The sequence below is a fragment of the Lactuca sativa genome, chromosome 1 (assembly GCF_002870075.4).
Source record: "Lactuca sativa cultivar Salinas chromosome 1, Lsat_Salinas_v11, whole genome shotgun sequence".
NCBI lineage: Eukaryota > Viridiplantae > Streptophyta > Magnoliopsida > Asterales > Asteraceae > Lactuca > Lactuca sativa.
In genome coordinates, this window is record NC_056623.2 from 172,955,599 (window position 1) to 172,971,134 (window position 15,536).

Here is a 15,536-nt window from a genome sequence, read left to right on the forward strand (position 1 = left end):
AAGTGAATATCCCATGCCTTGCCAAAGTCGATTACACATGCTCGCAACATGTCTTCCAAGGTTTGGATCGTCCTCTCACTCTGTCCGTCAGTTTGAGGGTGGTATGCTGTACTCATGTCCAACCTTGTTCCCATGGATTTTTGCAATGATTGCCAAAATCTGGAAGTGAACCTGCTGTCTCTATCTGAGATGATGGACATTGGCACCCCATGAAGTCGTACGATCTCCCGGATGTAGGTTCTTGATAGTTTTTCCATCCTATCGGTTTCCTTGATAGGTAAGAAATGGGCTGATTTGGTTAATCTGTCGACGATTACCCAAATAGTATCTTGGCCACTCTGAGTTTTGGGCAGTTTGGTTATGAAGTCCATGGAAATCTGCTCCCATTTCCACTCAGGTATTTCAGGTTGTTGGAGTAGGCCTGAGGGTTTTTGGTGTTCTACCTTTATTTTGGCGCAAGTTAAACACTTGCTCACATACGTAGCGATCTCTGCTTTCATGTTTGGCAACCAGTAGAGTTGCTTGAGATCTAGATACATCTTGTCTGACCCTGGGTGTACGGAGTATGGGGTCATGTGTGCCTCGCTCATAACTACCTCTCTGAATGCCCCAAACTTTGGTGTCCAGATCCGGTTCATGAGGTAGCGTGCTCCGTCACTCTTGATTTCTAAGTTCTTGTCCATCCCCCTAAGGGCCTCACCTGCCACGTTTTCGGGTTTCAAGGCCTCTAATTGAGCTTCCTTGACTTGCGTTGATAGGTGCGAATGGATCGACATAGCTAAGGACTTCACTCTTCGGCCTGAGTACTCCTTTCGACTAAGGGCATCGGCTACGACGTTGGCTTTACCCGGATGATAACGAATATCGCATTCGTAATCATTGAGTAGCTCGACCCATCGCCGTTGTCTCATGTTGAGTTCCTTCTGATCGAAAATGTGTTGTAAGCTCTTGTGGTCGGTAAAGATAGTGCTCTTCGTTCCATACAAGTAATGTCTCCAGATCTTCAGAGCAAACACTACTGCTCCTAGCTCAAGATCGTGGGTCGTGTAGTTAACCTCATGTGTTTTCAACTGTCTCGAGGCGTAGGCGATGACCTTACCTCGCTGCATCAGAACACATCCGAGTCCTTGGTTTGATGCATCGCAATAAACTACGAAGTCTTCTATTCCTTCGGGAAGGGATAGTATTGGTGCGGTGCACAAGGCTCGTTTGAGCGTTTGGAACGCTCTTTCTTGTTTCTCTTCCCAGTCAAAGGCCACACCTTTCTGGGTTAGGGTTGTAAGAGGCTTCGCTATTCGTGAGAAGTTCTGAATGAACCTGCGGTAGTAGCCAGCGAGACCTAGAAATTGACGAATTTCTGTAGGAGTCTTCGGTGCTGACCAGTTCTCAATGGCCTTAATTTTGGATGGGTCCACGTGGATTCCCTCTTTGCTTACCACGTGTCCTAAGAATTCGACTCTTCGGATCCAAAATTCACATTTCGAGAACTTCGCATAAAGTTTCTCTTTTCTTAATGTCCCTAGAACTTGTCGCAGATGATTGCCATGTTCTTTCTTACTTCGGGAGTAGATCAGGATGTCGTCAATGAAAACGATGACGAACTGATCCAAGTAAGGTCGGCATACTCTATTCATCAGATCCATGAAGACTGCGGGCGCATTGGTCAATCCGAATGGCATCACTACGAACTCGTAATGTCCGTAACGAGTTCGGAAGGCGGTCTTCGGCACATCCTCCTCTAGCACTCGTAACTGGTGATACCCGGATCTCAGATCAATCTTAGAAAAATAGTTCGCCCCTTGTAGTTGGTCGAATAGATCATCTATGCGTGGTAGAGGATAACGATTCTTGACCGTCAGTTTGTTGAGTTCTCTATAGTCGATGCACATCCTGAACGATCCATCTTTCTTTTTCACAAACAACACGGGTGCTCCCCAAGGTGAGAAGCTCGGTCTGATGAATCCTTTTCCCAGTAGTTCATTCAGTTGACTGGATAGCTCCTGCATCTCTGCTGGGGCTAATCGATAGGGTGCTTTGGCTACTGGGGTAGCTCCGGGAATCAGATCGATTCTGAATTCGACTTGTCTTACGGGTGGTATCCCTGGAAGGTCCTCGGGAAACACATCGGGAAAATCGCAAACGTCGGGCACATCCTTGATGTCCCGGACTTCGCGTTTCACGTCTACAACATGTGCAAGAAATGCGTGACACTCCTTTCGTAAGTGCTTATGAGCTTGGATACTTGAGATGATTCTAAGAGTGGTACTAGGTTTGTCGCCCAAGACAAAGGAGGTTTCGCCGGTTGGCAGATTAAGGCGAACGGCCTTATCGTAACATAGAATGTCCGCACGATGTGAACTCAGCCAATCCATGCCAATGATGACATCGAAACTCTTAATCGAGACTGGCATGAGGTTGATTTGAAAGGGATTATCGTTTAGAGTTAGGGTGCAGTTTAAGTATATCTCTTTAGTGCCTTCAGTTTTCCCGTTGGCCATTTCTACTATGAACGGTTCACTTAATGATTGTGGTATTGGTTTTAGCATGCTTTTAAAGTCGTGACTCACAAAACTCCTTTCCGCTCCACTATCAAACAAAATGCATGCATACGAGTTATCGAGAAGGAACGTACCCGTAACAACAGTAGGGTCCGCAATGGCTTCATCTTGTCCCATTGCGAAAACTCGGCCTCTTCCGCCGGTATTCCTGTTGTTTGCCTTCGGGCAGTCCTTGCGGTAGTGCCCTGTGCTCCCGCACTCAAAGCAAGCGCGGCTTACTCCGGTATTAGCAGTGGGGGCGGATTGTTGGGTTGGCTCCTTGCAATAGCGGGCTGTATGACCCTTCTTATTGCATCTGGTGCATTGAAGGCCATGACAGAGACCGTGATGGTGGAAGTTGCACTGGTTACATTTCGGTAGCTTTCCATTGTATGAACTTGTGGGGGCAGAGTTGGTAGGTACAGTAATAGCGTGGGTCGCTATCACTTGTTGTTTCTTGGGGTTCTCCTGGAGGGTTTGTCCCCTCCTCTTGTTCCAAGGCCTACTCTGTCCCTGAGCCTCCCTAGGTGGATTTGCGGCTGTTGTGATGGTATCCTGTTTTGCTCCGTGATCGATGAGTCGTTGCGCCAGGCGTTTAGCGCTGTTGTAGGTGATAGGGTTGGAGGCTAGGACATGCCCTTGAATCTGGGGTGACAGCCCCCAAATGTACCTTTCGACCTTCTTTGATTCTGGGTTGACCATGGTAGGGCACAAAGCAGCGAGATCGTTGAACCTAGCTGTGTAAGCGACTAGGTCAGATCCGACCATTTTCAAATTCCAGAGCTCCTGCTCAAGCTTTTGCACTTCACCCCTTGGGCAGTATTCTTCCAGTAGTAGTACCTTCAGTTCTTCCCAACTCATGGCGTTAGCGACAGTGAGCGTTACTGAGTTCACATGGCTTTTCCACCAAGTGAGGGCTCGATCTATGAAGGTGCAAGCAGTGAACTTAACCTTGCTTGTTTCTTGGCACGAGCAGATCTCGAAGACAGTTTCGGTCTTTTCGAACCATTGCATTAGTGCAATGACTCCGCCACTGCCATTAAAAGTCTTTGGCTTCGAGTTGGAGAACTCCTTGTAAGTACACTCTCTAACATGGCCCTGGCCGGTGCCACGATTGGGATGATTCGTGCTGCTTCCTGTACCTCCATTGGCATTGGAGTTTATTTGAGAGAGGGCTGCTGCTACTGCTGCTGTGATAGCAGCCTGGACCATTGCCGGATCATAAGTTAGTGGTGGAGGTGGTGGTGGGGTTGCGTTGGTACGTGCTGATCTACGAGGAGGCATTGCTCTGTCAAAAGGAAAAAAAATGAGATATTATGAGTTTTGGTGGTTGTGAGTTGAATGATATTGAGTTAACTGCCTTAAAATAGATTAAGAATTTGGTTTGATCAACAATGGGTTTTGAGCTTGATTTATTAATAACGTTTGAATGGATGCACTTATGAGTTGAACGGAATACACATATTTAAAACCAGAAAAAGAGGGGTATGCCCTATATATATAAAACATATAGTTGTGTTACATCCGGGTTAGACAAAACTTTTTGACCTATCTAAAGGTCTCCGATTACAGAAAGTTTGAAAAGAACATTCTTATCCGAAGTCCTAATTTATAACAAAATTTGAAATCCTGGCAGACACTATTTGCGACGTAGGTTGCGCTTGGAGCTTGACTCCGCATCTGACTGCTTCGATTCCATTAGGCGCCGATCAAAAGCGGCTTGTTGCTCCCTTAACTCGGCTAGGGCTGCAATTATCTGTGCCTGAAATGCCTCAGACTGGAGTTGAACATTATCTTGTATCTTGTCCAGCCTACGGATATCAGAAGTGTGAACCTGCACTTCCACGTTGATATCCCGGAGTCGGCTTGCTTGTACTCCGGACTGATAGGACTGATTGGCTAACTTACCCACCATTACCGGGAGTGCTCGATCAGCCGAACTTCCACCGCGGACATCATAGAAGTCCCGACACATGCCGTAGGGAGGGCGTATGCCTTGTTGTTGGCTCCAATGATGTAGGTGACTTCCCCAGACGGGAGTGGGTCCTTGGAAGTTCCTCACATGGACAGGAGGTTGAATGGGTGGTGGATTGATCACTTCCGGCTCTGAGTCAGTACCGGAGTCATCACCCAATTCTATGGGTTCCTCATCCTCTTCGGGATCATCTTCGATCCATCCTCCGTTGCCTTGGTTGGGAAAGTAGGGGTCATTAGGGTGGTGAAATCCAGCCATTTGACTGTACGAGAAATAGGGTCATAAGAATTGAATAAAGTCGGAACATGCAAAACATGTAAATTAGTTTAAATAGCAATTACTCCTATAGCATTTAAATTACTGTGTTTGATTCTAATAACGGTTTGGTAAGTTTTTAAAATTTGTTGTCCACTGTAGACACCCCTCGGCACACGTTAGTCGGCTCTCGGACAAATATAGTTGATCAGGCTATATCCTTCCCAGTTCCGATTACGTGTCCCAAGGCGTACCTGTACTGCACAACTTATTAATAATACTTCTAATATGGTACGATGTGGAACTGTTATTTATTACTAAATGAATGCATGCTTACTTTACAAAAACTAAATAGATTTAATTTCAAAAGTATGACTCTTCTCAGAGTGTTTTTGCCCAGTTGAGTTTATAGTTGTATATAAAAAAAAATGGTTTTGATATACTTAATTCACTATAAACGATGCTCTGATACCAATCTGTCACACCCCCAAACCAGAACGGCGGAATCGTTCGGGGGCGGAGGACGTCATATTTAGTATCATAACAGTTCATAGAAAGGAAAGTACACACCACCATAATATAAATATGTTTGAAAAGTTTACATGAATGTAGATGTTACATATTTGCAAAAGAAATCAAATATAACGTGGTGATCCAAAATATGTTACTAACGCCAGTGCGTTAGTCTTCAGAAGTAGTTGCTACCTGGCTAGCGGTTTCCTGTGAATACAAGTTATTTCAAGGAAAAAGTGTCAACATTTAAGTTGGTGAATTCATAAGTGGTGTTTTGAGAAGATGTATGCCATTCGAAAGTGTTTGCATGTTTTCCAGAAAAACCCTTATTTTCCTATAAAAGTATGAAATGCATATGAATGTTCGTGATGTAAATTGCAACTAATTGTACCGAGGAAATCCCTTATTTTCCTATTAGTTGTTTGGTTTGTATACAGGAAAAACCCTTATTTTCCTGACATAACTGGCAGTCTTTAAGACCGAAAATCGCAAGCAAGCGACGTGCTTGTAAGTCGTGTCATAGTTTTACATAGTAAAGCTATACGAAAATCACCCTTATTAAATGAAGAATAGTTTTAATGACTACTTGTTCATAAAAGCATAATACCATAATAATTGTATATCCGATGAGTTTTATAACCATACTAAACATAATATGCCTGTAGCGACGTTCTTCAGGCGTCGTAGCGTTATGACAACTGTCACCCCAAAAGACGGACTGTAGCTAACAGTCAGGGCGCGGGATCATGACTTCCCGTATAGATCTATACACATTTGACACGTTCTCCGAACGGGAGACTCTGGTTATAGACAGGACTTGCAGCATTATTTTCTAATAAAGAAAGTAACGTTTGAAGATATACACGACTCATGGATTCTCAACTAAGTCTGTAATAAAGTAGTAGTTTGCATGCAAAGTTTAACCTCTTTTACAATGTTTGACAAAGCATAAATCATAAGTTCTTTTAAATGCATAAAATGACTTAGTAAAGAATGTTACCCTTGATATGATGTTTTTGTATGTAAACGTATAAATAAAACATATTTCTATTTATAAACATATTATATCCCAAGAGGGTAAAGCTGTGTTGTGAGGGGTTTTGTATCATAATAACTTCACAAGATAGTTAAAACAACAGTATGAAAAGTATATCAAAAGGTTAATGTTTCACACGATTTTAGTCATGTGTTTACTTGTATTCCTCCCCAAAAAGAGTATAAAACATTTAAAATGTATTTAAAGAGTGTTCGAAGGGGATATGAACTCACTTGATAGTTTGAAGATTGCAAGGTGGAAAACCGGGCAGAGTTTCGACTAGGGAAACTGATTTTTCTCGGGATTCTCGGGAATCTCGGGAGTAGAATCGAGCCTCGGGATTTGAGCAAAAAGACCAGAGCTTCGGGTTTGAGCGGACACGTAAAACAAGGCAAGGCTGTGAGAGAGAGAGAAGAAATGAGCCCTTTTCTTGGAAACCCTCGCATCCTATTTATAGCAAGGCTGGTCTGCCTCGGTACGCGGGGCGTACGCTCGTACGCGCTGCGTACGCGTACGTCATGCATGACCGAAGCCTCGACTGCCTCGGTTCGGATGGGACGGGTTCTTGGGTTCTCGGGTCGGATGGGACGGGTTGCTGGGGAGGTGGGTCGGATGGGACGCCGGGTCGGATGGGACGTCGGGTCGGACGGGTCGGACGGGTCGGCTTCCTCGGATATGGCGACGTGGACGATCCGAGGCCAATCCTCTCGGTTACGCGGGGCGTACAGGAGTACGCAGCGCGTACTTCGGAGAAGGACGCTGACTCCTCTTCGGATAATATCCGAATTTTGAATTAAATAAATAATTAATTTATTTAATAAACTTCAAAAATCCATATCTTCTTCATACGAACTCCGTTTTCGATGGTCTTTATATCCACGCGTAGGTGAGACTACGATCTACAACTTTCGTTTAGACTCCGTTGGCAATTTCCAAAATTATTTTTATTATTTATTTTATAACTAATCGTTTTTAAGGAATTTCTTTGAAAAATCATAACTTCCTCATGCGAAGTCAGATTTGGACGTTCTTTTTGTGTACGCTCACGGTTTAATGTTATCCATGACTTTCATTTAGATACCTAAGGCTAAATGTTATCGTATTGAAACTTTGCATTTTTCGTTTGATCGGTGTTGTCGGTTTTGACAGAAATCTTAGAATGGTCATAGCTTCTTCGCCATAACTCAGATTTTAGTGTTCTTTATATATTTGGAACCTTTAAGATGATATCTACCACATAGCGTACTCCAAATCAGAGCTTTTGAATAATTCATTTATCGATGATATTCCCATTACATTCAAAAGGGGTTACAAGACTCGGTTTATAATGCTTGGAAATAACGGGTTGTTACAAAATTTCCTCTAGCACTTCCAATGACCTAACTACTTGTGAAACCGACACCATCGTATCCTTGCTATCACTCCTTCCCTAGCAACGGTGGTGAACGATCCCAAGGGTTCTCTCCTAGAAAACTGTCGGTCCTATCTGAACGAGTGTTATCACGCTTGAACTGTGGCTTCCCTGAACTGGATCCACCCATGGAACCAGAACAATCCACTAAGCAACTGAATCCCGCCCAACAAGATACGACTCGCCGATAACTCTTGCACACGAAATGGGATATGAAGATTCACAATACATAAATCAAGCAAAACAAAGAACTAACCCGAAGATACCACATACCATACCTAGCAAGATTCTAAGGAAGATACAATACTGATCAAGAACAATTTAACCATAATATCAAAACAGAAATGGGGGATCAAATTACATACCAGAGATTTCTTGCGGCTCGACTATGACTTTCTGAGGAATGATGAACGTTGGAACCTGGACACCCTCCATTCCCAAAGCAGGATGGGTTTTGAGCATTCTAACACTTCCTAAGTGTACATGCAACCCTAATAACCTTGGATCTATGTTTGTCTAATTATCATGCAAAGTTGGATTTCCAAGGTTATATTCCTATCTAGCATACATGGGGAACAATTTTAACTTGAATAATAGATAGAATAACTTACCTTGTTGTTGCTTGTGTTCCTTGAAACCTTGTGAGCCTAACACCCCAAGTGTGATGCCTCAAATGCTTCACACAACACCAAGTTCTCTTGGAAAGACTTTAGAGATAATACACACTTCTTAAAATCGGCCAAGCCCTCTAGTTTCTTCGTGTATCCGATTTTGGTGGAGAATATGATTCTTATATAGTGTTGACACATCTAGGGTTACACCATGTAAACCCTAATGTGTCATGACTCTTCATTTCCATGACCCAAGGGTTTGTAACTCCCATGGAGCATCCATGGAGCATCCTATGGGTAGAACCCAACTTGATAATCCATGGAGCCTCTTAGCCCACTATACAAGATATGGATGATTTACATAATCAACCCATATATTTAATTAGTTCTCTTTTGACCACTTAATTAATTCTAAATTAATTATTGATCAAACTAATCAAATAATATTATTAATATATTAGAACTTAAAATATATTAATAATCTCCAAGTGTTATTTCTCTCATTTAGTCTATCCAATTGCATGGTGCCATGCAACCCAAATGGACCATGCCGGGTCGGGTCAAGTACATACCAGAAATAGTTATGGACTTAGACACCTTATCCAACAGTCTCCCACTTGGATAAGTCTAATAACTATTACTGCAAGTATGACTTCAGGAACCGATCGGCAATCGTAGCTCTTTTCAAGGTTTCACGGAACTGAGAAGATGATGGTACGCCATTTAAGATAAGTGATCATATAATCCTCCGTTCTAGATATCAGCCGGACAAATACATGGAACATTGTCTTGCTTATTGTCCAACATTTGTTTCCCGATTTCCGATTTGTTTGACATAGAACTTAATTGAACACATCAACTTAGTTCTGACCGGGCCCGGTACATGGGTCAAAACAAAATCATCGAGGGGCCCAGATATCTGCTTCTAATCCAAGAAGGAACGGATAAACTTCGACTCATATGTTTGTTCTACCACTCATTGAATTACACACAAAAGCACGTTTTATAACATCGAGTTACCAATGTGGTTTCGTACGATCAATGCATAACCAACTCGTAAGTAACAAATCATATCTCTAGGTTTGAAGACTTATATGATATTACCGTCTCACGATCACTCGAGATAGAATTCCATGAAGTGATTCCAGTGAGCGTGGGTTGAGTCCAATACTCAGAACTTATGAGCACTCATGATTGTTGTAGCCTTGTCCAACACCTTAGACCTCTACAACCCATCATGACAGTCTTGATTCATACCTACTTCCGACATATGACCGACTGTGGAGGTTTGAATAATATGTTATACCAAACAAAATTATTCTGGAAGTCAAAACATGCAAAAGAAATATAGTAAACGATCGACAAGAGATAGCAACACTTTACTCATAAATAAAACACCTTTTATTCATCATCAAATGTCAATTACACTTTACAAATTTCCGGGTTATCTAACTACTAAAACTTATATCATCCTTCAGCCCTATGCTCCGAGCATGCTGGAGATGCTTAACCCTACTCATTCCCTTCGTGAGGGGATCTGCTGGGTTCTCATCCGATGATACCCTCTTTGCCAGGAGGAGTCCTTCTTCGATTCGATGTCTGATGAAGTGGTATTTTCTGTCGATGTGTCTGGATCTCCCGTGATCCCTTGGTTCCTTGGCTAAGGCAACAGCACTTTCACTATCACAGAAAATTTCCATTGGCTCTTTAATAGCTGGTACAACTCCAAGGTCTCCAATGAAGTTCTTCAGCCATATCGCCTCCTTTGCTGCCTCGCTAGCTGCAATATACTCTGATTCACAAGTTGAATCAGCCACTGTCTCTTGCTTGGAACTCTTCCAAGAAATTGCTCCTCCGTTCAGGGTAAAGACCCAGCCCGACTGAGAGCGAAAATTATCCCTATCAGTCTGGAAGCTGGCATCACTATACCCTACAACTCTCAAGTCATCACTCCCACCGAGGGTAAGGACCCAGTCCTTAGTCCTCCGTAGGTACTTGAGGATATTCTTTACCGCAGTCCAGTGTGCCTTGCCAGGGTTCGCCTGATACCTGCTAACCATGCTCAGGGCAAAGGCAACATCGGGTCGAGTACACGTCATAGCATACATGATCGATCCTACAGCCGAAGCATAAGGTGTTCGACTCATTTCTGCTATCTCAGCCTCAGTGCTAGGGCTTTGTGTCTTACTCAATCTAGTGTTACTCTGGATGGGTAACTCTCCTTTCTTGGAATCCTGCATGCTGAATCTCTTCAGCACCTTATCCAAGTAGGTACTCTGACTAAGTCCAATTAGTCTTTTACTCCGATCTCTCAAGATCCTTATCCCTAAAATATAGGCAGCTTCACCAAGGTCCTTCATAGCGAAACACTTCCCAAGCCAGGACTTTACTTCCTGCAGGGTTGGAATGTCGTTTCCTATGAGTAGTATGTCATCCACATACAATACCAAAAAGCTAACTATACTCCCACTAGCCTAGACATACACACAAGATTCATCTTCACTCCTAGTAAAGCCAAATTCCTTGACCTTCTCATCAAAGCAAAGATTCCATCTGCGAGGTGCTTGCTTTAATCCATAGATGGATTTCTCAAGCTTACACACTCTATTAGGGTACTTGCTGCTGACAAAACCTTCTGGCTGACTCATGTAGACATCTTCAGCCAACTTTCCATTAAGGAAAGCGGTTTTGACATCCATCTGCCATATTTCATAGTCATGAAATGCAGCTATGGCTAACAGAATCCGAATAGACTTAATCTTGGCTACCGGAGAAAAGGTCTCATCATAATCCACTCCAGGAATTTGAGAGAAGCCCTTTGCAACCAGTCTAGCCTTATAAGTGTGTACTTTACCATCCATGTCGGTCTTCTTCTTGAAGACCCATTTGCACCCTACTGTCTTACGACCTGGTACATTTTCAACCAAGTTCCAAACTTGATTGTCATACATGGATTGTATCTCGCTATCCATAGCCTCTTTCCATTTAGCAGACTCGGGGCCTGCCATGGCTTCCTCGTAGCTGTTAGGGTCATCTTGACTTACTAGTGTCCCATCACTAATAAGTGTCTCACCTTCTGCAGTAATATGGAATCCATAGTAATGCTCAGGTGCACTCCTAACTCTCGTGGAACGCCTCAAAGGTACAGGTTTGTCAATTGGCTCAACAGGAGTTTCCTCCTCAAGTTGAGGGCTAGAGTTTGAAGTTCCTTCACCACTTGATTCTTGAATTTCTTCAAGATCAATTTGCCTCCCACTGTCTCCTTGGCTTATAAACTCTCTTTCTCGAAAGACTCCTCTTCTTGCTACAAAGACCACATTTTCACTAGGTCTGTAGAAGAGGTAACCAAAGGATTTCTGTGGGTAACCGATGAAAATACACCTCTCGCTTCGAGGTTCGAGCTTATCATGAGTCTCGCGTCTCACGAAAGCCTCGCAACCCCAAATCTTGATGTGGTCTAGTTTAGGTACTTTACCAGTCCACATCTCGTGAGGAGTTTTGGCAACTTTCTTTGTAGGGACTAGATTAAGAATATGGGCGGCAGTCTCTAAGGCATACCCCCAGAATGAGATTGGTAGCGTAGCTCGACTCATCATGGAACGAACCATATCTAACAAGGTTCGATTACGCCTCTCAGCCACACCATTCAACTGTGGTGTCCTGGGAGGTGTCAATTGTGAGACAATCCCACATTCCCTAAGATAGTCAAGGAACTCTGAACTAAGATACTCACCACCTCGATCGGATCGAAGCATCTTAATGTTCCTGCCCAATTGATTCTCGACTTCCTGTTTAAATTCCTTAAACTTCTTGAAAGTCTCTGACTTATGTTTGATTAAGTAGACATATCCATATCTACTGTAATCATCAGTAAAAGTCAAATAATAACGATTAGCATCCCTTGTGGCATGTTTGAATGGTCCACACACATCCGTGTGTACAAGGTCCAACAAACCTTCACCCCTCTCACACGAACCTGTGAAGGGTGACTTTGTCATTTTTCCAAGTAAGCATGATTCGCAACTATCATCTGACTTTAGGTCAAACGACTCCAAGACTCCATCCTTTTGGAGTTGGCCTATGCGTTTCTTGCTTATATGTCCAAGACGACAATGCCATAAAGATGCTTTATCCAAGTTATTATTAGTAGAATCAATACACAAAACATTATTTCCTAAGTTATCTACAACAGATACAGCTTCATACACACCATCACAAGGTAATGCTTCAAAATAAAGAACATTATTAAAGAAAGCATCAATAGAACCAACTTCATTATTAAATGAAAAGGTAAACCCTTGTTTGTACAAAGCATGAAAGGAAATAATATTTCTTGCCATTCCTGGCGAGTAACAACATTTATTCAAATCTAAACTAAACCCACTACTTAGCGATAAAGTATAAACTCCAATCTTGGTAACAGGTAAAGCTTTCCTATTCCCCATGATCAAGTTTATCCTTCCTTGCTCCACATCCTCACTTCTTCTTAGTCCCTGCAAGTCACAACAAATATGAATACCACACCCGGTAGCAAGGACCCAAGAATTAGAATGGGGTGAGTTATTAGAAATGATAGTGTAAATACCTGCATGGTTGGGTTTAACTTTCCCATCCTTTACATCTTGTTGGTATTTTGGGCAGTTCCGCTTCCAATGAGATTTTTCATGGCAATAGAAGCATTCAGCCTCCTTTGGGTCAGAAGAAGGAGTAATGAAACCTTTCTTGGTTCCACTTGAAGAAGAGCCATCAAGGGTCCGAACCTTGGTACCCTTAGCAGAGCTCTTTCTCTTCCTCCCTCGACTTTTCCCGATTTCCAAAACCGGAGTAGAGTTTTGAGTAGGAGTGATAGCAACCGACTTCCCCTTAAGACCTGTTTCTACGGTCTTGAGAAGTCCCTGAAGTTTGCTGAGGGTGACTTCTTCCTTGTTCATGTGATATGTCATGCGGAATTGATCATAGCACGATGGTAAGGAATGCAAAATGATATCTATTGCAAGATCCTCCGGGAAGTTCACATTAAGCTTCAGCAAATGATCCACATACCTTTGCATTTTCTGCATGTGGCTCGTGACGGATTCCCCGTCCTTCATCATGGTTGTTATCATGGAGCAGATGATTTCATACCTCTCTTGTCTTGCACTTTGATGGTATCTTTCCATCAAATCTTGGTGCATTTCATATGGGTAGAAATCCTCATAAGACTTTTGGAGTTCCGCTGTCATCGTGGCCATCATGATGCAAGCCACTTTCGTAGCATCCCTTTCATGTGCCCGAAATTCAGCGATCTCCTGAGGAGTTGCAGTGGACTCATCAATCTCCTTAAGATCCTTGTCAAAGACATATTCTTTGTCCTCGTAGCGGGTAATCATCCTGATGTTTCTGATCCATTCATTGAAGTTGGATCCATGAAAGGTGACTTTCCCACACAAGTTCATAAGGTTAAAGGAGGCATTAGGATTAGAGCCAGAAGCACTGTTGAAAGACATCTGAAGAAAAAGGAACACGATTAGTTTAGATATAAGAGAGTCCTTAATAAAACACCCAAATGTAATATTAAGGCTAGGATCCAATCACAATATAATATAACTTAGAAGAGGTATGCCGTAATCTAAGCTATATCATATTTGAAAGGTAGGTGAATGCCGATTCACCGATTTCCACCACGAAAACCGCAATATTTAAGTATTAGGTTTTTTGAATGGTTCTTAGAAATTCCTAGATTCTTTGAGATTCAATGAACTTTTCAAAGGCATGTTTCAATCTCGAGTGTGCCCTCCAAGTTTTGTGACTGGGATACCGAGGATCACAAAACGAGGTGTGAAGTAACCATGCAAATCACTTGGTACCCTTAAAGTTTATCACTCAATCGATGTGCCGGTAAACCACACACACTCCATCAATACTATAATAAACCCTAAGTCACCCTTTACCTACCTTGTTAAGTCCAAGTTAGTGTGCCGGTTAACCACACACGCTCCACCAACGACTTAATCAAAGTGTAAAGTGTAATTTCATGGAATAGCACCTTATTCACATTTTTCCTAAAGTAACTAAGATTGGGAATTTAATAAAACATTTAGTTACTTTATAATATTCATCATACTTAGAATGAGAATTTGTAAGTCCTTGTCTTACCCGTTCGGCTAACGACCCTCCACCGGTCAAGCAAGCGGTGGGTGAGAGTGGACACCCATTAAGTTACCATTTTATAGGCAACAACCTTATACCCACCGTATAGACCGGCTTCGTGAATGAGGCGTACTAGCGGTAAGACGACTTTGTTCTTATACATATATATATAATTATTAAATCATAATAATATAAGTATAAGGGTTGAATTTTAACTTTTAAAATTCTAGGGGTTGGAACTAAAGTTTTAACTTAACTTTACTTGTTCCAAAACTTGAGGGCAAGTTTTGTAAACTTTCAAAACTTTTCATATCTTGTAACTTATGAGTTTAATAGAGTAATAAAATGAAGACTCTTCACTTTTCTAACTCTTGTGTTCTTTTAACGGTTTTTTAATCCAAGAGACTTTTGGTTTTCCATAACTTGAGGACAAGTTATGAACTCCATTAAAACACATTATGATCAAGAATTAAACTACCACATAGGTTACAAATAATTCCTATGATCATCTAAACATCATAAGAACAAGAATATGAATATGAACATGAACACCTTCAAGAATCAAAATCACATTTAATCTTTGTAATTTTGATAACTGGTTGTTGTAAATGAGTTACAAAAGACATTACACCTTCTAACACAAGTTTTCAAGTACCAAAACAATTTAGGGTAATGTTTCTAATCCATTTCCAGCAACTGAAGTCGAAATTCTGCACTCTGTCGACCCTACTCGCCGAGTGCATAAACCTACTCGCCGAGTAGGTTGAAGATACAAGTGAACTCGACGAGTCCTCCCCATGGACTCGCCGAGTCCATCAGTCAGACAGCAAGATTTTCGACTTTCTTCAACTTTTAAGCACAAATAACAAACAAACAAGCCTAGGCTCTGATACCACTGATGGGTTTTGAGCATTCTAACACTTCCTAAGTGTACATGCAACCCTAATAACCTTGGATCTATGTTTGTCTAATTATCATGCAAAGTTGGATTTCCAAGGTTATATTCCTATCTAGCATACATGGGGAACAATTTTAACTTGAATAATAGATAGAATAACTTACCTTGTTG